This window comes from Sminthopsis crassicaudata, chromosome 1 (genome assembly GCF_048593235.1).
Source record: "Sminthopsis crassicaudata isolate SCR6 chromosome 1, ASM4859323v1, whole genome shotgun sequence".
Taxonomy (NCBI): Eukaryota; Metazoa; Chordata; class Mammalia; order Dasyuromorphia; family Dasyuridae; genus Sminthopsis; species Sminthopsis crassicaudata.
In genome coordinates, this window is record NC_133617.1 from 535,042,556 (window position 1) to 535,066,852 (window position 24,297).

Here is a 24,297-nt window from a genome sequence, read left to right on the forward strand (position 1 = left end):
AGATGCAGCATGATTTTTAAAGGGAATCAATGGAGCTTCAATGAATTAAGAGAGTATCAATTATTTCTATTGAAAAAAAACAAAATTAAGCAGAAAATTTGATCTACAAACATCGGATTTAAGAGAAGCATAGAGTAAACAGAGGAAAATATATATTATTTAAAGTTTAAACTGTTTACATTCCTAGGTGACACAACAATATCTGTCACTCTTGATAACTATATCTGTCACTGGGGCAGAGAGAGATGGGCACCATATGGACTGAGGGTGTGATTCTGAAGGGATTCTGATGTGATGACATCGAAGAAAAAGACATTAAGGAGTAGAAAAAAGTTCTGTACTGGAAAAAGAGAAAAGGAGAGCTAAAATGGGAAAATTAATTCACATGAAGAATTGCAAAAGACCTATTATAATTGAGGGGAAGAATGGAAGGGGATGAGCATTGTCTGAAGCTTGATCTCATCAGTTTTGGCTCTAAAGGGGAATATTTATTCATTCAGTTGGGTGTAGCAATTTATCTAACCCTATAAAGAAGTAGGAGAAAGAGGAAAGAAAAGGGAGGGACAGGATAGAAGGGAAGGCAGAATTACTAGGGAAAAAAGTAAGAGAATAGAGGAATGGTTTATAGAAGACAAGGTAGTGAGTGGAGTGGGTTAAAAAAAAAAAAACACTACTTAATGGAGCAAGGAGGAATAGTAAATAATAAGGTAGTGGGTGGGGTGGGTAAAAAACACACAACTAAGGAAAGGATGGAAAGAGTACAAAAGTATATATAGGGTAGAAAATAGGATGGAGGTAAATAAACAGAGCTAGTAATCATAATTGTGAATGTGGCTGGGAAGAACTCTCCCATAAAACTGAAGCAAATAACAGAGTACATTAGAAATAGAATCCTACAATATGCCGTGTGCAAGAAACACATTTGACACAGACTCATACAGAGTAATGGTAAAATGCTGGAACATAATTATGCTTCTGGTGAAGCAAAAAAAAAAAAAAAAAAAAAAAAAAAAAAAAAAAAAGCAGGTGTTATGGGCCAGAACTCGGAAACCAGGATTCTTACAAGGTGTTAAGTCAATGGAATTGATAATACAATGGTTATCTAGTTCAGCCTTGTGATTAATAATTCTCTAGTTCAATACATGTACCTAGTACTTAATATAGTTCTACAAGATTCACACCTATAATGATATAATTCAAATAGAGCATATAAACTGGGACAAACTCAGCCAGGTTGGGATGCAGAGACAGATTCATTACATCATCCACCTTTGTGGTTGTTGGAGGCTGAAGCACAAGCCCCGGGACTCAGAGCCAGATTCATTCACTTCATCTCACACCACCATGGTAGCTGGCCTCTTGCACTTATCCCATTGAGACCAAGTCCAGTCTGAAAGGTTCTCCAGAAAGCTACTCAGTCCCAGGGAAGGAGACAATAAAGAATTTGGATTTTAACATCTGGCTATTCTCCTGGTGATTACTCTACTGAAACAAAGGCTGGTTCAGAGACATCCAGAAAACCAACAAAAACATTACAAGCAGGGGTAACAATTCTGATCTCAGATAAAACAAAAGTAAAAATAGATCTTGTAAAAAGAGATAAGCAAGGAAAATACATCTTGATAAAGGGTACTGTAAATAATGAAATAGTAAGGATAATAAATGTATATCTACTAAGTAGTAAGGCAAGCAAATTCCTAAAAAATATTTTAAGCCAGTTACTGGAAGAAATAGATAGTAAAACTGTTTTAGTGGGGGACCTTAAACTTCCCTTCTCAGAATCAGACACATCTAACCACCAAATAAATAAGAAAGAAACTAGGGCAAATCCTAGAAAACCTAAATATGATAGACTTCTGGAGAAAATTTAATGACAGAAAAGATACACATTTTTCAGTGCAGTACTCTTGCATAAAAATTGACTGTGTATTTGGGCGTAAAAAAACCTTTCTTTTGTTGGGAAATGCTATTTCACATCTTTTTATATGCAAATAAGTACACACTATTCTGATTTGTGGCAATTTCATATAATTTAACATTGCTGTGGAGAATCTTGCATAGAGAAAAATGTATTTATTGCCATATTTATATAACCTTTGAGGTAATGAGATTAAATTTAACTAGATATAGGATAGTTGTTGTAATTGTGACTTGGAAAAATCAGAAGTCAGTCACCTTGACCTTAACCCTATCTCGCCCTAGAAGTCAATCCCACCTCTATCAAGTACCACTAATTAAGCTTTCTATAGAGTTCAGCTGACACTAACCAAGTTTTCTATAGAGCTGAACTAAAGCTAAGTACCCCTACTTAACTTTCAAAAGAACTTAATTAATGTTAAGTACCACCACTTAAGTTTTCTGTAGATTTGAACTACCACCAATTAAACTTTCTATAACTTTACTGAAACTTATTCAACCCTAAAAACTTCTCTATTGTCCCCAAAGCCCCCAAGACCTAACTCTGATCACATAACTAAGTACTCTGACTATACCAAGTGCAGAACTCTCTTAATCCCATCTTAGAGTTTTTGTCCACTGAGAGACAGAGATCTCGCAGTGATTTAAAATAAACTTTTACTTTTTATTTTAGAAAATTGAGTAAATTATTTTACTTCACCTGCACTTTGTCTCACACATCATAAGCGTGGAAATCCCCAATAGTTGTAGTTGTTTAAGACTGAGTTTGCCTATTTTACTTGAGTTGGATGTACAGTGGCTACTCATAGGCCTAATCTCATTACTGACTGTGACAGGAATTTTCTCTATTTCTAATTTGGGCCAAATCATTATTCTTTACTCAATCTGCTTGTTTCCTGATCTTGGGGACTTAGCATATTAATTCAGAATTTAGTGTAACTACCCAATTAGCATAGCCCACTGTGGCTCAAAGTGCCTGAACTCAAAAGTTTCACAAGACTTGACTTTCTTGCTAGGTGGGATTACAGACAAATACCACAACCCACAGGAAAAAAGAACTGTTCATATAGCAGTGATTTAATAAATGTTTATCAAATAAAGAAATGGATGTAGGAACTGCTTAGTTTGGAGTTTGTTAACAAATTAGTATGCCCATTAGTTAACAATAGACAGCAAGTTAGATTGAATAAGATCAATAAAATAAAGAAATAATGTGTAACTATGGGATAAACTACTTAAAGCTATCTATGATTTTTATCTACTAGTATCTAGTATTATTATTGTTCCATGAAAATTTTATTTAATAGTTTCGATATGCTTAGGCAAGCTCACTTACTTCCAACCCGAATTATTGAAAATGTTTGCTTTATTTCTCCCCTCTTTACTTATTTTGATAATATCGGATTGATAATAGCCTACCTGAATTAGTAGATAAGAATAATTGACCTTTAGAGCAAGGGAATAGCTGCTATATAAAATCATAGCTGCTACAAGTAAATATATAACCAGTAAAACTCAGATATTCTCAGTATCAGAGAGTGATTTCTTCAGTTATGAAATCTATATAGTTATCATTGCTAAGGAGAATCAACAATGATTCTTATCTTTGCCAAGCCAGGAATCCTTCTGACAAAAGAAAGATGCCCCATAGAGTTTTACTACCTGGAACTGACATGATGTAGTAATGGTATATATAGCTAAATTGACAGAACCAATTTGCAGATACATTAGTACACGTCTTCAGTTTATTATTAATTTTAAGGTAAGGGCTCTTTCCTTTCTAGAACAAAGGGAAAGCATTCTCATTTAAGTTATGTGTATATTATGGAAGTTACCTTATTAAAATGACATTCTCCCTCTAGGCATATGTATTAAGAACTAGCTCACCAAGTCTAAAATCAATTATTTCTGCCTATGGCAATGGAAGTCTGAGCTAAACATAATTCTCAGTGGTAGTTAGCATTCTACTGAAGGTTATTGCTTCTATCCTCAAAGAAAAGTTTCTCAGTATAATCAATGCATTGAGTATTAAAGCTCAGTTAATAAACAATGTAGATAATAAACAGGACAGTTATTAAGTACTATAGTATAACTCAATAATTCAAGGCATAATTGGTGGTTAGCAAAACAGTTCTATTTCCAGTTATCTAGAAATTAAACAAATAAAACACAAACTTCAAAGAATTTAAAAGAATATAATGATCAAGGAGTGACTCCAAGAGAAAGAAAAATACAAGATTCTGGGTTTTTATTTTTAGCCTTTTTGAGGATCCTGCAAAAGTAATTTTGGAGAAAATTATTTTCCATGTATATTATCAAGATAAAAAAAAAATCTAAGCAAAAGCTGAAAATATTTTAGAATTCTACATTTGTGCCACTGAGTTCCCCCCCCCCTTTTTTAAATCAATACTTTAGTATTTATGTCATAAAATAATTTGATCACTAAAATAAATTTGGAATTTAGTATTTTTCATTAGATCAATATTATATTTATGTTAGGTATTTTTTGATTTTATTTATTATGCTAATAAATATAAGCTAGTGACTTTTTTTGGGTGGGAGTGATTTGTCCAGGGTCACACAGCTAGGAAATCCACTCCTAAGGGTGGATTAGAATTCAGGTCTTCCTGACTTCAGAGCTGGTGCTCTATCCACTTCACCATCTAACTAACTGCCCCTAGAAACTCTTTTTTTTAAACAATAAGCTCATGTCTGAACTTACAACCCAAAAGTAGTTTTAAATCAAACACTGAAAGATATACAAGAGAAGCAAGAATGATAAGTGCTTTCAAAGATTACCTATACGACTTTGTTCTGCTATTGAATTACAAAAAAAAATAAAAGAAGCAAGTAAAATTTTTTATAGTTGATATTGATGAGATTTTTAGACCACAAAAGTTTAGAAAAGCTTTTTAAGGATTATGACTCTGCTTGCTTCAACATGACATGTGTGCAGCATTTTATTTTGTTTTTAATGAATGGTCATAATTCATCTATCATTAATTTGACATCATTAAGTTAAAAAATTCATAGCTAATCATTAATCACACACACACACCTATAACATATTTAACTTTTCCTGTTAGCAGCCTTTTGATAATAGTTGGTTCAAAATGTATTACTCTTTCATGAAAGTTGAAGCTAAGTTGGTACATATCCTAAGGGAGGTTGCTTCCAAGCTGCACATAGTTCCAGTTCTCCACAAATAAGCATCCAGTCATTGAGTAACTCCTCTTAACTGGATCCTTGCAGCTTCAAGGATCCAGTTTGAGTTACTTAAGCCAATGCTAAGTGTATATTCTTCAGGATACAGTATTTAGCTTAACAAGCGTAAAATATATTTAGGTTATACTCTTTCTTGCTCAAGAGTGAGCACAATGCTATTTAGTCCGTGGTTAAAAACTAGAAAAGCTGTACGATGAACAGCCACAATAGAGTGGGGGATATGGAGAAGTGATTTAATGTCAAAGGTTTTTTGCTTAAATGTTTATTATAGTGCTCAGAAATGAAAAGGAAAATGCAAAGGAAGAGAATTGATTTTATATCTGTTACAAAGACAAAATTTATCTTTCCTCTTTTTCACCAAGAAAATTCCTCTGTTATATTTGTTCTCCTTATATTTATTTTGAGCTCCTTTCAGAGAAAATGTCCATTTAAAAAGGTGGCAACATTTTATTTGATTCTGATCCAATTTAGTAGGTGCCATACTTTTATATCTCATCAAGATCACTAATATTAAAGAATATTTGAATAGTATTTTGATTTGCCTCTTCATTTTAGTGGTTTTGTAAAATGTTTCAGATTTATGGTACCGAAATGATTTGTACCAGAACATTTATGACTTTTCAAAATGGTGGTTTTTTTTTTTTGTTTTTTTTTTTCTTTCATGTCCTAATTTCCACTCTTTATTAGAGAGATGAAGTCTGAACTCTGGGGAGAAGGAATGGTTAGGGTGGATAAAATGTTTATAAAATACTGTAAATAATGGTGCTAAATAAAAGTGCCTGGATGTTTTTCAATTATAATTAGAAAGAAATTAAAGTTGCATATTTACAAATATATGTCCAAATATGTATCTAAACATTATTATTGTTAGCCTTATTTATGTTGAGTGCCAAGAAAAAATTTTGATCTTATGTATAAAACACAAATGCTTCTGAGAAGTGATCTTCCATATTTATCATTGCCAAGGAGAATCAACAATGATTCTTATCTTTGCCAAGCCAGGAATCCTTCTGACAAAAGCAAGAAGCCTTATAGAATTTTACTACCTGGAACTGACATGATGTAGTGATGTTCATTTTATAAAATATTAGTGCAAAGCTGCAGCTTACACAAAAAGCAAAAATAATAGAATCAGTTCATATTCCTTGTGATTTTCATACTATTCTCATTTATTTTCTCTTATTTGGATGGATTACCCTTGAAATAAGAGAATAAGTCATAATTCCATCAATAACACATCAGTATTTGAATTTTCTCACATTCTCTGCAACACTTATCATTTTCCTGTATTATATGGTAGGAGTCAGGTGATTTTAATTTGCATTTCTTTAATCAATAAAGATTTGAAGAAATTTTATATGACTAAAATAGCTTTAATTTCTTCATTTGAAAAGTGCCTATTCATATCATTTAACCACTGATTCAATAAAAAAAAAAAAAAAAGAAAATTGAACTAGCTATAAATGTATTATCACAATGTGAATGAGGGCTAGCTTATCCAAATTGATTTATAGTATAGTTCTAATAAAGTTTTTAAAGAATCATTATTTGATATAGCTCACAAACCAGTTTCAAAAGCTAAGAAGCACTCTACCAAATGTTTAGATGAAAAAAAATATTGTTTTACTACCCAAATTAGAGAAGAATAAAGAGAAAATATATAGACCAGCATTTCTCATAAATATCCTAATGTAAAATACCAGCAAATTTATTTTGCAGTAATTTATCTAAAAGACAACTTACTAGGGGCAGCTAGATGGCACAGTAGATAGAACATCAGCCTTGAAATCTGTAGTATCTGATTTTTAATCCAGTCTTAGATACTTAATTCTCACTAACTGTGTGACTCCAGACAAGTCACAATCCCAATTGCCTCTCCAAAAGAAAAAAGGTTAACTTACCAAGGTGAAAGTACACTTTATTATCAGGGATGTAAAGATGATTTAACATCAGTAAAATCAATGAACATAGTCTAAAATCTGAATTCAAAGTCTGCTTCATATGCTTTACTTGTATGTCCTTGGGCAGACCATTTGACCTGTGCCACACTTTTTTTTTTTTTTTTTTTTTTAATAATACATTAGTAAATGAAGGTGTTGAGCTCATTTAGCTCTAAGTTCCTTCCCAATTTCCTCAACTATAAAATGAGGGATAATAAAAGCATCTATTTTGCAGGGAGGCTTTGAGTATCAAATGAAATTTTATTCATAAAATGCAGCACAGTGACAGTAGAAACTATGTACAAGCTCATTCCCTTCTCTTTCGGCTTTCTAGCTCTAAATCCATTGTTCTTCTAAAAACAAAAACATCCATATTGAACTAATTATCTCAATAAAAATAACCACTTGATAAGGTGAAACATTTTTTTTTAAACCTACAAAGTATAGGCAGAGTTTTAAATATATATATTTCAAAAAGTATCCAGCTAAAATCTAAAATCATTATTATGGGCAATTTGGAAATATTAGAATGTTTACCAATTAATATAAAAGTAAAACAATGATCCACCTTTTTCTTGGTATTATTTGATTTGAATTTAGAATTGTTACCAATAGTAATAAGTAGACAAGTTTAAAGACACAGAGATACAGAAAAAAAGACAAAATCATCATTGCCTCTTCATGTAAAATAGTTTACTTAGAAAATCCTAGAAATGGTGGCAGATTTAAGAAGGCAGATAGTTGAGAGGTCTTTGAGCTCTTCCTTATTTCCCTTAGATCAACACCAGATCAAGCCTCTAAACTACTTTTGTAGTGACAGAACACACAACTATTTAGAGTATAACAAATTTCCAGCAGAAGATATTTTGGTATATTACCAATCAGATATGTGGGGAAATGGTGTAACCTAGGCAAAATTCAGGGACCCAGGACAGTGTGGTATCTGTACACCTTAGGGAATCTATTGGGAGGCTCTTAGCCAATAAACAGCAGCACTGAATACTCTGTGCTGGTTTAGAAGCCAGTGGATCAGCAGATTAGCTGTGAGACACCCAACACAACTACAAAAAAGCAAATAGGGAGCCCTTGAACCCCAGATTAACATGGGACTTGGCCATGTCCAACCAGCACAGGAAGGAAGTCAACAGCACTGACTCCAAGGCAACATGAAGCTCCTGTACCCTGTAGAAGAAGCTTGTGATAATTTTCCCTTTTCCTTAAGAACAGATCTCAACAGTTAAAAATGAGCAAAAAAGCAAAACAAGCTCTCACCATGGATAACTTTTATGGAGACAAAGACAGAAGCCCCCAAAAGTGATACAGTCTCCATCTCACAAAGGTTCTCTTGGAAGAATTAAAAAAGGATCTTGAAAGAGAGTTAGGAGAAAAATGGGGTAAGGAAATGAGAGCATTTCAGGAGAGTTTGGAAAAGGAAGCATAGAAAGCATCTAAAGAAAACTCCTTTAAATAGATTTAGAGAAATGCAAAAAAAAAAAAAAAAAAAAAATATATATATATATATATATATATATATATATATATAGCTCCTTACAAAATAGATTTGATAAAACAAAAAAAGAAAAAAAAAACTCCTTGAAAAGCAGAATTTTTGAAATGGAAAAAACAACGAACAAAACAACACATTCAAAAGTTCAATCGGCCAAATGCAAAAGGAGATAAAAAAGCTAACTGAAGAAAATAATTCACTAACAATCAGAACAAATGGAAGTGAATGACTTAATGAGACATCAAGAATCAGTCAAGCAAAACAAACAAAAAAAAAATGAAAAAAATAGAAGAAAATGTAAAATACCTCATTGAAAAAACAATTGGTTTAGAAAATAGATCTAGAAGAGACCATCTAAGAATTATTGGACTTTCTAAAAACCATGATGAAAAAAAGAGCTTAGCCAACATGTTTCAGGAAATCATCAAGGAAATCAGCTCTGATGTCTTAGAGTTAGAGGGCAAATAGCCATTGAAAAGTATTCACTGATCATCTCCTGAAAGAGACCCCTAAAATAAAAACTTCAAGGAATATCATAGCTAAATTTCAGAATTATCAGGTCAAGGAGAAAATATTGCAAGTAGTCAGAAAGACACAATTCAGACATTGAGGAATCACCATCAGGATTATCCAGGATTTAGCAGCTTCCATTTTAAGGGATCAAGAGGCCTAGAATATGATATTCTGACAGACAAAGGAATGTTGATTGCAGCCAAGAATCAAATATCCAGCAAAATAAAGTATTATCTTTCAGGGAAAAATGATTGACATTCAATGAAACAGGTGAATTTCCTTTATTTCTGATGAACAGACCTGAGCTGAACAGAAAATTTGATCTTCAAATGTACAAGTCAAGAAAAAATAAAAAGGAAAGAAAAAATAATTTTTTTTTTTAAGTTAAAAAGTGTATAACTTTATATGGGAAGATGGCATGTTTAACTCTTGAGAACTGTATTTTAGATATGGCTATGCTTGGAGGGTGTAGATTTAATTTAATTTTATTGCAATGATAATAAAAAAGAAACTAGAGGTGGAAAAAGCATTGTACTGGAAGAAGAAGAAAGGGGAGGTAAATGGGGTCAATTGCATCTCATGAAGAAGCAAAAAAGACCTACTGAAATTGAGAGAAAGGAGGGAAGGGGATATATATTGTGTGAATTTCACTCTCATTGGATTTGACTCTAAGAGAGAATATCAGGTATGTTTACCTCACAGAGAAACCTGTGTCACCCTATAGGGAAGTAAGAGAGAAAAGGGGAAAGGAAAAGGGAAGACTAATAGAAGGGAGAACTATAGTATAAGTGCAAAAGGATTAGAAAGGGAGAGGGACTGCAAAAAGGGGAGGACTGCCTGAGGGAAGTGGTAGTCAGAAGGGAGGAGGGAAAGGGGGATAAGAAAAAAGAAAAGTAACTTGGGGAAAATACAATTGTCAGAAATTCAGATTTAGTAATTTTAGCTGTGAACATGAATGAAATTAATTCTCTCTTAAAACAGAAGCAGATAGCAGACTGGATTCAAAAGCCAGATTCCTATAATATGATGTTTATAAGAAACATATTTAAATCATATGTATCATATGGAGTAAAGGCAAAAGGCTGGTGCAGAATCTACTATGTTCAGCTGACATAATATCTTAAATCAAGCAAAAGCCAAAAAAGATCTAATTAAGAGATAAAAAAGGAAATCACATTTTGCTAAGGAGTACTATAGATAATGAAGTAAATATCAATACTAAACATATATGTATAGCATCCACATTCTTAGAGGAGTTAAGATAGGTGCAAGAATTAGACAGCAAACTATAGTAGTGAGGGATATCAACCTTGCTCTCATGGAAGTAGATAAATTGAACCACAAAATAAATAAGAAAGAAGTTAAGGATGTAAATAGAGTTTTAGAAAAGTTAGGTATGATAGGCATTTGGAGAAAATTGAATGGAGACAGAAAGGAATATACATATATATATTTTTTTTTTTGCAGCAGCAGCACATGGAACCTACACAAAAATTGACTGTGTAATTAGGGCATAAAAATCTGAAAATCAATTGCCAAAAGGCAGAAATAGTAAATGCATCTTTTTGAGGTCATAATGTAATAAAAATTGCATGTAATAAAGATGAGGGAAAAAAAGACCAAAACTTAATTGGAAATTAAATAATCTAATCCTAAAGAATGAGTGGGTAAAACAACAAATCATAGACATAATCAATAATTTCATTTAAGACAATGACAATACTGAGACAAAAAATTTATGGGAGGTAACCAAAGCAGTTCTTAGGAGAAGTTTTATATCTCTAGAAGCTTACTTGTATAAAATAGAGAAAGAAAAGGTAAATGAAATGGTCATGCAACTAAAAAAGCTACAAAATAAACAAAGTAAAAACCTTCAATTAAACACCAAATTTGAAATTCTGAAAATAAAAAAAGATTTATAAAATTTAAAGTAAGAAAACTATTGAACTAATTTAATTAACAAAACTAAGAGTAAATTTTATGAAAAATAACAACAACAAAACTGATAGACCTTAAGTTAATTCGATTAGAAAGAGAAAAAAGAAAATCAAATTCTTAATATCAAAAATAAAAAGGGTGAATTTTCCACTAAATGAAGAGGCAATTAGAGCAATAATTGGGAGCTATTTTGACCAGTTATCTGCCAATAAATCTGATAGAGTGAAATGGATGAATGCTTACCAAAATATAAATTGCCCAGATTAACAAAAGAGAAAATAAATTGCTTAAATAGTCTCATTTTAGAAAAAAATAAATTGAAAAAGTTCTTAATCAATTCCCTAGAAAAAAGATTCTAGGCCAGGATAGATTTACACATGAATTCTACTAAAAATTAAAGAATAAGTAAATCCAATGCTATGCAAACTATTTAGAAAAATAGGGAAAAAAGGAGTACAGTCAAATTATTTTTATGACATAGATATGATGCTGATACCTAAACCAGGTAGGTTCAAAAAGATTATAGTAAATTATTTCCAGGATAATCCACCATGACCAAGTTGGGTTTATATCAGGAATGCAGGGCTAGTTTAATATTAGGAAAATTTCACATAATGGACTATATCACTAAGCAAACTAAAAAAAAATAATGTGTTTACATTAAGAAAAAACATTTGAAAAAAATTGAAAAAAGCAGAAAAAGCATTTGAAAAAATCCAGCACTAATTCCTATTAAAAACACTAGATAGTACAGTATCATTAGCAAATATTATATTTAATGGGGATAAATTAAAACAATTTCCAGTAAGTCAAGGGTGAAACAAGGTTGTGCACTATCACCATTAGTGTTCAATATTATATTACAAATGTCAACTTCAGCAGTAAGAGGGAAAAAAAAAGAAATTAAATGAATTAGAGTGGATAATGAGGAAAACAAATTCTTTGTAGATGAGGTGCTGGTATATTTAAAGAACCCTAGAAAATGAATTAAAACACTACTGGAAACAATTCACAACTTTAGCAGTTTCAGGATATAAAATAAATTCCCCAGAAATTATCAACATTTCTATATGTTACCAGCAAAATCTAGCAGCAAGATATACAAAGAGAAATTCCATTTAATATAACTTTAGATAATATAAAATATTTGTTAGTCTACCTGCTGAGACAAAGTCGGGAACTATATGAACACAATTGCAAAACATTTTTCACACAAATAAATTCAGATCTAATCAATTGGAATACTATCAAGTGCTCATATGTAAACTGAGCTAATGTAATAAAAATGACAATTGTACCTAACCTACTTATTCAGTGCCATACTAATCAAATTCCCAGGAAATGATTTTACAGAGCTAAATAAAATAATAACAGATTTCATTTGAAAGAACAAAAGGTCAAGAATTTCAAGGGAATTAATAAAAAAAATGCAAATTAAAGTGTCCTAATTGTACCAGATCTAAAACTATATTATAAAGCAACAGTCATCAAAACTATTTGTTATTGGCTAAGAATTAGAGTAGTCAATCAGTGGAACTCTTTATGTTCACAAGACACAATAGCCAATTGCTATAGTAATCTTCTGTTTGATAAACTCAAAGACTCCTGCTTCTGGAATAAGAACTTGTAGAGGGTAGGAACTCTGAAAAGGTATACTTAAATCTAGAATAGTAGGGTATTTATAGTTAAGTACCTACTCAATTCGAGATAATGGTTCTCTAAGCACATACTTAATGTGAATCAATCTAATAGGCATATATTTAAGGTAACATGGTGATGTAATGTTCTACAGTGGCACATGACCAGTTTGATTGTGTAAACTCAGTGTGATGTAGTGATGTAATCTTACTGGAGTATTTAAAGGAAGTCTCAGACACAGAGCATTCTCAGCCACATCTGTCAGCCCCAGTTCTCAGCCACAGACAAAAGAGAAGACACCAGACTCCATCTTTGACTAGCCACATGGCTCTCCTTCCTCTCTCACCCCTCCACTAAGACCAAGGACTTGGGCTGATCCTGAGGTCCTCCAGAGAGCTAGTCCAGACTTTACAAGAATTCACTATTTGACAGAAATTGTTGGGAAAATTGAAAAATAGTATTGCAGAAACGAGGCAGTGACTTACACCTAACATCCTATACCAACATTATATAAAAACAGTTCATGATTTATACATGAAGACTGATAGTATTAACAAGTTGGAAAAATAAAGAATAGTCTATTTCTCAGATATGTGGAGAAAGAAGGAATTTGTGGTCAAAGAAGAGTAGAGTACATTATGGAATTCCAAATGTATGATTCTGATAATATTAAGTTAAAAACTGTACCAAAAAAAACATGCAGACAAGAGTAGAAGAGAAGTAATAAAACGGGAAAAAAATTTATCTCCAAGGTTTCTGAGTCGGAGAAGTCCTCATTTCTAAAATATATAGAGAATTGATTCAAATTTATAAGAATTCAAGTCATGATTTGTAGTTGCAGAAGGCTCTTGGAGCTAGTGCCGAGGAGTCTCGTGACCAGTGCTGTCCACCTGGGCCGCTGGTCAGTTGCTGGGTGGGACTCTCTGCCAGGAGGCGGGATGAAATTAATTATTACTGTCAGGCGCTCAGAGGACATGCTGCTCCCGCTACTGGAGCTGTCCCAACTCTGAGCTTTCCTCCACTGCAGGGGGTTTGAACTTGGGCTTCTGGAAGAGTTTAGCTCTCCCTCCAGACATCCCTGGCGAAGGTCCCAGCTCAAGGGGATTAGATTTGGAATGCTGATGCAGACCAGAAGCCTGAAGTTTCTCCCCCTTGCAGCCCAAGGTATTTCATCTGTGTTTTCCAGCACAGGATAACGACCGATGGAGAAATCCAACCGATTTTGAGGAACTGATGCAGGAAACTTGTGAGGCAACTGCACTCCTGGTATTCAGCCAAATCTGGAGAGGACCAGACTGATGCCAGTGTGATGCAAATATCTCAGGGCACGATTGGTACTCCTTGGCACCAAAATTATTATTCCAGTTCCTCCACAAATGATGTCTCCAATTATAATCATGCCTTTCCAAGAAGAAGTCCCAATCAGTACAGCTCCCAGGGAAGCATGAAGAGTTTGGAGCACAATGGCAACTATCCTCCCTGCCCCACCCTCTCTCGGCCAAATCCACTAGTAGTATTGATCAGCTTGCCCACCTCCACAACAAGAGAGACCCTGCTTATAGTTCCTTCTCTACATGTTCTAGCATTCTCGAGTATCCCCCCACCAGCTTTTCTGCTCAGGAGTGTTCAGACACGGTGGCCACAATACCTGCACAAGGCAACCTGTTGGAAGGAATGAGACAGGCTGACATCCGGTACATCAAGACAATCTATGATACCAAGCAGGGCATCTCAGCAGAGTATGAGGTGAACTCTTTGGCATTGCTTCTCCTCAGTGGAGAATCCCAAGAATCAATGGATGGTCAGAACTATGACAGGTGGCATAATCAACCCAAAGGTGGCAGGATGCCACTGCTACCCTGCAACCAACAGTATTGCGCTGCCCACGAAGCAGACTCCAACAACGTAAACCACAAAGTGGATGCTCCCATGCCCCCAACCCGGAGTGGAAGCTATGCAGTTCTCAGGCATTATGAAAGGCCCAGCTCTTGGTCTAACTTTGAGTACAACAGGTATCAAGCTTCCCTGGATCCCTAAAGACTTAATTTCCAGAAAAACATTTTCATATTCTCCTCGAAAAAAGCCTAGAGAATAGTCCCCCAGTGAAGCCCAAGCAAAACTACATCCAAGCAACCCAACCAGGCCAGCCAATGCCTACCAGCATCTACCCTGTACCTTCCCCTGAACCACACTTTGCCCAGATGCCCCAGCCTTCTGGAAGCAGCAATGGGATGTTATACCCGGCACTTGTCAAGGAACACGATTATCCTGCCTCACTAAGCACTTCTGACAAGATGGTTACTCTTGAGAATGGGAATCAGAATGGCCCCAGCAAGTCTGCTGCAATTTTCTACCAAGCCCCGGAGTATATCTCAGCATTTCTGGTGGAAAAAGCAGAAACCAGAGACAAGTTTTCCCCATATAAGCCACATATCACACCAGAGCCTGAGAAACTCAGGGGCACCTCCCTGAGGAAAGATGAGTCGAGGATTTTGGAAAGCAACATTATGCTCCCCAATGGGAGAGAAAGCATGAATGACAGTGTATATTACATCCCCCAATCCTTGCAGATCCAGGCTCAGGAAGTCAATGAAGGCAAGCCACTTCCCAGACCCTCAGAGCCCAGGAGAGCAGAATTCCAGGAAAATCAAAATGTCTGCCTTCAACCAAGACCAGAAAGAGAAGACCTCACTGAAGACTGGTGGAGCACTTCTGGCAAAAGAAGTTCAAACATTTTATCTCTCCAGACTATTTCTGAAAACACCAGAAGTCAAGACAACCTAGAGATGGGACAGATGGGACCTCAGGAGGGAAACCCTGACAGTAGACCAGCCTGTATGATCAAAATGAATAAAATGGAACAAGAGCCCAAAAAGACAGTACTTGAACAATGGGACCATTCAGACTGGCAAGCTCCCCATGTAAGGTCTGAGGGAGGAACTAAAGGATCACCCCCTTTCCATAATTCTGAACCAAGACATGAGGCCCATGGGTAGGCATCCAACCTTGACCGAGAGGCGGCGTAGTTCAAGCAATGCCCTCCAGAACTCTCATTTGGGGAAACTCCACTGCTCTGTGTTGGAGAAGGTCAATAAGATTGAACAACATGAACAAGGGAACCGGAGACCCTCAAATGTGAGCAGCTACAGCCACAGAGCCAACAAGCTAGAACAGACACCCAGTAATAGAGGCTCCATAATCAGCCTTGAAGACCCTCAGGGTGAAATAAGTTTCCTGGAATCAGGTCCATCCACTGGATGTGTTGAGGAGAATCTGGTCAAAGAGGGTAAGAAAAAATCTGAAGGGGTTTCATGGCATCCAGCTGAACATCAACTGAGGAGGGGTGGAAATGGTGGCTATGCACCCACACACCCAGAGAATAAGCTACTCAGAAGTACTCCTCTTCTAACGCAGCCAGAGCAGCTTTCAGCTTTCCAACAAGATGGAAGAGGAAACCCCATGGAGAGAAGAGAGGACTAATAGTCCTGAATCACCGCTTCTCGAGGTCTCCTTAAACCAAGGCTATAGTAACAGTATCAAACATGCTCAGTCCCATGTCCTGGGAGCCACTTCATTCCAACGGTGGGATTTTGATCTGGGTTCCTTCATGCCATCTCAGTCAAGGCGAGGAGCAAGGCAGAGACCAGTTTCTGCCCACTTGGGGCTAAAGAGCCCAGAAATAACACCGATTCCTGCTTTGCCTCATATCCTCAAGGAAAGACATAGCATCAATCTAGCCAAGGGAAACCCCCTCAGGGAAGACCCAATAGCTCTGGTCACCCGGGTTGGAGGCCAGAGATGACTGACTGCTGAACAAAAGAAGCGTTCCTATTCAGAACCTGAGAAGATGAATGAAGTGGGGGTATCTGGGGCAGAAGAGCCATCCCCCTGCTATTCCCAGAGGAAGGACCTGATATTTGGCTTCCCAGAGAACACTGTGGCAGACAGGCGCTGCGTCTTTGAGAGAGAGGGAAAAGCTTGCTCCACCCTTAACCTCTCCAGGCCCGAGTTGAAGCAGCTACAGCAGACTGCCCTGGCTGACTACATTCAATGCAAAACTGGGAAGAGGCTGTCCTCTTCTGCCAGTCACCTACGGGAAAACCACAGCCTCACAGCAACTTCAAGTATGAATTCCCTGCAGGAACAAAACCCCTTCCCCCAGGAGAGGGTCTGCCACCCTGCCCACAGAATTGGTCAGAAACTTGGACAGAAACAGCCTTGAAATGTGGGGTATATGAGATCGGAGTAGTTCCTTTGCCAACAACCATCTCTGTGCTGAAAGGCACTTGCATCCCAAAAGGGAATCAGCACGGGTGGATTGGCTTGGAGAGGGTAGTGGCCAGACCAATCTTCCACAGAAAGTGACCTGGGATCACGAGAAGCAAGCTGCCCTGGTAACTAAAACCAAGGGGCCAGGAAAGTCCATGTCAGCTGAAGATCTGCTAGACAGGTCAAATGTTCTGACTGTCCCTTTCCATTCGAGGCCCAGATCATCCCCCATCTCAGATAAGAAATGTCAGGATTTGCTTCTGACCACAACCTTATGGGAAAGACTCCATCCTGCACAGCTGGCCCTGGATCCAGGCAGTTCAATTATTCAGAAAAAGGCTATGAAGAGAAATCATCCCTTACACATCACCCAGGGGCTCACAAAGTACCAAATGGATCATCTGTTCTTTTGGAATGTTCCGAGACCCTAGAACCTCAAAGGCTTATCAACAGATCTCCACCCTTTGGGCTATCACCAGGAGGAAGGTAAAGTCCTTTCATAGACACAAAATCCTCACAGATTAACCCTTTTAAATAAGCTCAGACCAACTCCACTTATTCTCCTCAGTCTTACCTGTACTCGGACAGAGATGCCCCGGCTGGTAGACAACCTTCTCCAATGGACATACCTGCAGCTGTCTTCAGAAGTAATGGTCACATCCTGACACAGTCCCATAATCCAAGAGACCTTGAAGACAACTGCCTTGAAAGTTTAGCTGAAAATGTAATGAAGAAAAATAAGGGCCCTCTACCTCAGAAGCCTCCTCCCCCTTGAGTGAAATGGGCCCACTCACTCAGAGAAGACAACTCAATGGAGCCCTCTTCATCTTCTGTGGTACCAGCTCAGAAGCACTATGAGTAATGCCAGAGCCTGCCCAACCCAAACACTACATCTAACCCCAACAGTCCCCTAGGAATCTTCACTGGGCCTGGAAAGACCTCCCTCAGAATATCTGAATCAGCCTTTCAAGCCATCCCATCCCTTTAGGACAAAGGTGATGATGAGGTGTTTGTGCAAGATTTGAGACCCAGTTCTACTTTCAAAACTCTGTCCATGTTACCCCCACCCTCACCATCACCCCCACCACCTCTTCCTCCTTCACTTCCTTCACCTCCTTCAGAGGACCAGAAGGCACTGAGGAACAACCTGGAAGAGTTTCCTCCTCCTCCTTCCCCAATTATATATGAAGCATCAGGAGCCCCAAGCAATGAAACTTATGAAGACACCTGTAACAGCAATTCCACAAGATTGTCCAAGTTGACGATTGCAGATTCTCAAAGGAGCAGCCCAACTCCAGCTTCTAAATCCAACCTTTTCATCAAAGCTCTAGGAGCTAAGCAGACAGGCTTATTATCCACTTCTGATGGCCAGTACCAGACATCCGGAACTCTTGAGGAGCAGTCTAGCCCAGAGCAGATGCTTCCCACACAGGCCCAAAGTCTCATCAAGAAGTTTGGCAACCTGACTCAGGAATTGGAAAAGAGCAATTCCAACCCTGAGAAAACACCAGAGGACATCAGGAGAGCGAGTCTGGTCAAGCAGATTGTTCACCAAGACAAATCCCTCGCAGGTATTTTGGATCCAGATTCTAGAATGAAGACTACCATGGACCTGATGGAAGGTTTGTTTCCACAGAGCCCAAATTCCCTGAAGGAAAGCAACACACAGCGAAAGGCAATGCAAAGAAGTACCAGTTTCCCAGTATATGAAGGGAGTAGGAGCACAGAGAAAGAAAAAGTGGGAATGTTGATCAACTGTCCTGCCTATTATAATGTGTCTGCACCGAAGGCGGAGCTTCTAAATAAACTCAAATCCATGCCTGCAGAGGGAAATGAGGATGATGACCAACTAGATGTCAATGAAAAGAAGGCAAAACTCATCGGAAGCCTGAAGCTTAAACTGGAATCTCTGAAAGAAGCAAAGGAAAGTTTGCTAATGGACATCAAGCTCAATAATGCCCTTGGAGAACAAGTAGAAATTTCGATCAGGAAACTCTGCAAGTCCAATGAATTTGACAAATACAAGATGTTCATAGGAGACCTGGACAAGGTTGTGAACCTTTTGCTCTCCCTCTCTAGACTATTGGCCTGAGTAGAAAATGTCCTCAGTGGATTGCGTGAAGATGCAAATAATGAAGAGTGGAGCTCTCTAAATGAGAAGAAAAAGATGTTGGCTGGCCAGCATGAAGATGCTCAGAAGCTCAAGGAGAATCTGGACTGGAGAGAGCGTGTGGTTTTGGACATCTTATCCAATTACCTCACTAAAAAGCAACTCCAGGATTACCAACATTTTGTGAAAATGAAGTCAACACTTCTGATCGAACAGCAGAAATTGGATGACAAGATCAAACTAGGCCAGGAGCAGCTCAACTGCTTAATGGAAAGTCTTCCTAGGGACTTCTTCTCCAGGGCCAGAGCCCTGCTGCAGTTCTGCCTCCTGAAGCCAGGGTGACCTCCACTGGGAGCTGTGCACTCAGAAATGTGCTTCCAACACTGACTTCTTCACTATAGCTCTCCTAAATGAAAAACTCATCTCTATTCTCAAGATTATTTAAATTGATCAATTTTCAAATTACAGTCCACTAAAAAAATTTAAAAAAAAGAATTCAAGTCATTTTCCAATTAATAAATGGTTAAAGAATATGAATAAATTTTAGATGAAGAAATTATAATCATTTCTAGGCATATGAAAAGGGGCTTTAAATATTATTCATCAGAGAAATGCAAATTAAGACAACTCTGAGGTACCACTATACACTTCTCAGATTGGCAAAGATTGAAAAAAGTTATTGATCAGTGTTGGAGTGGAATGATGTGGAAAAACTGCAGCATCAATACATTGTTGGTATCATCTAACATTTGTGAACTGCTCCAATCTTTCTGGAGAGCAATATGGAATTATGCCCAAAGGGCTATAAAATTGTGCATACCCTTTGATTCAGTAGTATTTCTATTGGGCTTGTATTCTAAAGTGATCACAAAGGAGAGAAAGAGTCCATATGTGCAAAAGTGTTTGTGGCAGCCCTTTTTGTAGTAGCAAGAAACTGGAAACTGAGTGGATGCCCATCAGTTGGAGAATGGCTAAAGAAGTTATGGTATATATATAAATGTTATGGAATATTATTGTTCTATTGTTCTATAAGAAATGATCAGCAGGATGAATTCAGAAAGGCCTGGAGAGACTTACTTGAACTGATACAAGTGAAATGAGCAGATTATACAATGATCAGTTATTATGGACATACATAGTCTTGTCAAGAATGAGGTGATTCAGACCAGTTCCAATAGTCTTGTGATGAAGACAGCCATCTGCACCCAAAGAGAACACAGTGGGAATTGAATATGGACTACAACATAATATTTCCCTCTTTTTGTTATTGTTTGCTTGCATTTTGTTTCTCATGTTTTCCCTTTTATCTGATTTTTCTTGTGCTTCATGATAATTGTGGAAGTGTGAATAGAAGAATTGAATATGTTGAACATATTGGATTACTTGCCATCTAGGTGAGGGGGTAAGAGGGGAAGAGAGAGGAAAAAAAAATTAGAAAACAAGGTTTTGCAAGGTTGAATGTTGAAAATTATCTAAGCTTTGAAATGTTTTGAAAATAAAAAGCTTTAATGAAAATTTCCTAGAAAAACTGAGAAATTTAATAGGTTGGCTAAGATTGAAGACTACAAATTATATAATATTTCTGAGCAAAACTCTATAAACACAATTACTAAATGCTCCTGAACAAAACAAAGACTTATAATAAGAAAAATGAAAACACCATCCACATTAATGTACATATTTACAATTGTGTCACTCAGAGTACCAAATAGATACTTTACAGCTCTAAATAAAATAACAACACTTATTTAAAGGAAAATATAGGCTAGAATTTCAAGGAAAAATGGTGAAAAGAGTCAGAATAAAATGATAACATCTCTTCTACATTTCAATCCCTTTCTCTAATTATCAAAATGATTTGTCTTTCATTAAAAATTGGAAAAGTAAATAAGTAGAACAGACTTAAGAAGGAAAAATAAGAAATAATTGAATTCAATAATCTGGTATTTGATAAATCCAAAAACATAAAACATCTAGAAAATAATTCCCTATTCATAAGAACTTTGGGAAAATTTAGACAAGTTCTGACAGAAATTGTATTTGAACCAACATCTCGTGTCATATTTTATAATAAGCAAAATAGAAATACAATCTAAATAATAAATATTATATCAAAAATAAAGGGGAAATAGATCATATTGCAGGGGAATTAATTTTGAAATAATTTTTCTCAATGATTTTTTTTTCATGACCATAGTATCCCATGAATCCATGTGGTTAGGAGTCATCCCATATTACAAATAGTAAGTTTTTTTGTTTATTTGTTTAAAGGAGGAAGAAATAGCATAACATTGATGTATTCATTTGATATACCTACACTAATTAATTCATGAATCTCACAACAAAGTACCTACTAGTCTACTGCTAAGCAGTCAAAGTTCCTTTTTATGATATAGTCTCATGAATCTTTTAAAATATAAAAATAATAACAAAAATAAGGAAGGTTTAAATGCTATTTTTAAGAAAAGGCATCTACCATGTTCCAGGTGTTATAAATATGTATGTATGTATGTATGTGTGTGTGTGTGTGTGTGTGTGTGTGTGTGTGTGTGTGTATTATGTAATTTGATTTTCACAACAATCTTGGAAGTTGGGCATTATTTATTATTTTGCAGTTCGGGAAACTAAGACAAAAATTCCTTTATTTGTCCAAGGTCACAGAACTGGTTTCTGAGCTTATATTTGTACTGAGATTTTCTAGGCCTACTGCTTTATCTACTGCACCAATCTATTGGTTAAGAACTCAGACTTGCTCCATAGGTATCAGAGGACACTAGTAAAATGGTCCCAGAGAAGAGGTGAGAAAATACATCTTTATCTCTTCTTGGCAAAGTGGGAAGAGGACATAATTTGTTTGTATGTTTGTTGCTTTTATCAACTATTTTTGCTTTATTTGTCTCTCTATCTCTGTTTCTCTCCCTCTATCTCCATCTTTGTCTCTGTCTCTTAGGCTTTGACACAATATAAGAACACAGAAGTAGTCTTTGGATGTGGTGAAAAATGTATAGTTGATTTGAGATGCCTTTGCAATTTAAAATTGTTAGATTTTTAAAAATCTATATTCAATTTAACTGTGTGAGAAAAGTATTTTGTATAATCCAAGAGTAATTCAACTTAATGCAAACCTTCTGTAACACAATTATTTTGGAGTTTCTTGAAGGATGAAAAGATGAGAAACTCTCAAGATATCTGTACAATTAAGATAATAGTTTTTTTTTTAACTTACATAGTAAAGAGCTTCTCTGTAGTTTATTCTTCATATTTGTTGCCTCTTGGAGGATGACTGACATCTAAAAACATGAAAAAAGACATATCCTTGATCAAGTAAATTTCAGAATAACTAAAAAACTTTACAATTTAGTCATAATATATAAGTGGGTGTAATATTTATGCAAAAATTCACTGCTGTATAATTAAGATAATGCTGATAAAAGTTACATCTATGTAGAAAAATTCTAAATTATTTATTTAATTAAACATAAATGGCATTTTATATTCATTTGGCACCGTTGGAAAGCTAGTCATAGATCCACATAAAAAGAAAACACTCCTGTATTATGATATTCAAATAGCTGTAGTTTTATGATATCTTTTTACTTTTTAGCATAGTGCAAACTAGGTGAATAGTAGAATAGATTAAAAAAACGATGAAAAATTGGGCAAATCCTATTTCTCTTTCTCTGTTTCTTCAACATAGGGTAGTGGCTCGCAGATATTGGATGCTTAATAAATGCATATAAATTCTTTTTTGATTGACAATGAGAAATGGAGGAAAACAATATATAATATATGAAATATCCTTTTGTAATAGATATTTATTTAAAAGTTTGTCCAACCATTTATTTTCTTGCAAGATATTTTAGTCACAGACTCAAGTTGTTGGAAACTGAATCTTTTAAAAATAGAAATGTGACTATTCTAAAGCAGGGTCTCCTTGAGCAAGTCAAAGAAACTGATAAATATGATTATATTGCTAATTGGAAGGCAGGGGATGGCTACCAAATTTTTGTCTGAAGTAGATTGATAAGGTGATTCACATAGATTCAGACAAAAGTATGGTTCTTTTGCCTGAGTTATTTTGATAATTGCTTCAATCTCCTACTTGACTTTGCCTGGGGAGATCTGACCCAGTACTTCACTTTTCCAGGCCAACAGTGCTAACTTCCATCAGATACAGACTCCATATGTCAGTGGTCAATAGGGAGAGGTTTGCAGATATTTAGGGTTTTACAGGTTAAAGTTATTTTAAGCTTCAAAACAAATTTCAGTCAGTGGGTTGGGGGTGGGGGGGGGTAGGGGGCGGGAATCTACTGCTGCTGATGGAGACAACCAAAGGATCTATTCAGTTGAAGAACTACTCTTGTGGTGTATTTGTTGAATGTTTGCTCAGTATATATACATATATAGATATACATATATAGATATACATATATATATATATATATATATATATATATATATTCCACATTCCTCTGTTCTAGCCTTAAAAAAGATTTCCGTTAATAGTATTTTGCTTCATTCACCATAATTAAAAAGGCTGTTTAGTGGTTGGCCTTTAGTTATTGTGCAAAATATCTGCTACCAAAGAATAACCAGACATTGTTATTGTTCCTTCTGATTATCTAATTTATTTCTGAGACTTATTTTGAGTCAGACCACAAGAAAGATCTGTATAAACTCAGAAACCATGCAAGTGTCTTAAATTTTTTTAACCTAGTTTGAATAATTACATATATACCTTTTCTCTTCTCCCTTCTTTTCTCCCCTCACAAAGTGGAAGAATTGACTATCTTGACTGACCGCATGCTTAAATATCTTTTTCTTTGAATGAATTCCCAAACTTATCTTGTGGCATTTTTCCTCCTAATTTTGACTGGAATCAGGAAATATAAAATCACCTCCAAATAATTTGAAATTAAATAAACTAGATATTTTTATGCTGCCTGGTTGCTTAATTTAAAATGACAAATTCTAGGAAAAGAAAAGTCTTGTCTTGTTTTGCTTCTCTTCAGCAGGTCCTGTACAGATGGAAATTTAATCCGCTTTTAAAAATGATAATACATAGAGTTCTTGCTTGGTGAAAATCTGCCTATATCTTTTATTTTTGCTTCACTTCCCACAGTCTCCTTTTCAAAGAACTAACTTTGGAATACAGATTCTTCACCTGCTATATTGTTATATCATTCTGGAGACCACCTAGGTACTTTGTTTTGGTTCATTTTATCTTCAAAATGCCTGTT

The 24,297-nt window shown here is 35.8% G+C and overlaps 1 pseudogene; it reads left to right on the forward strand.

The window, feature by feature from the left end:
• Positions 1-19,458, forward strand: part of LOC141550844 (protein Shroom3 pseudogene) — a 59,386-nt pseudogene extending 39,928 nt beyond the window's left edge.
• Positions 19,459-24,297: the final 4,839 nt, after the last annotated feature.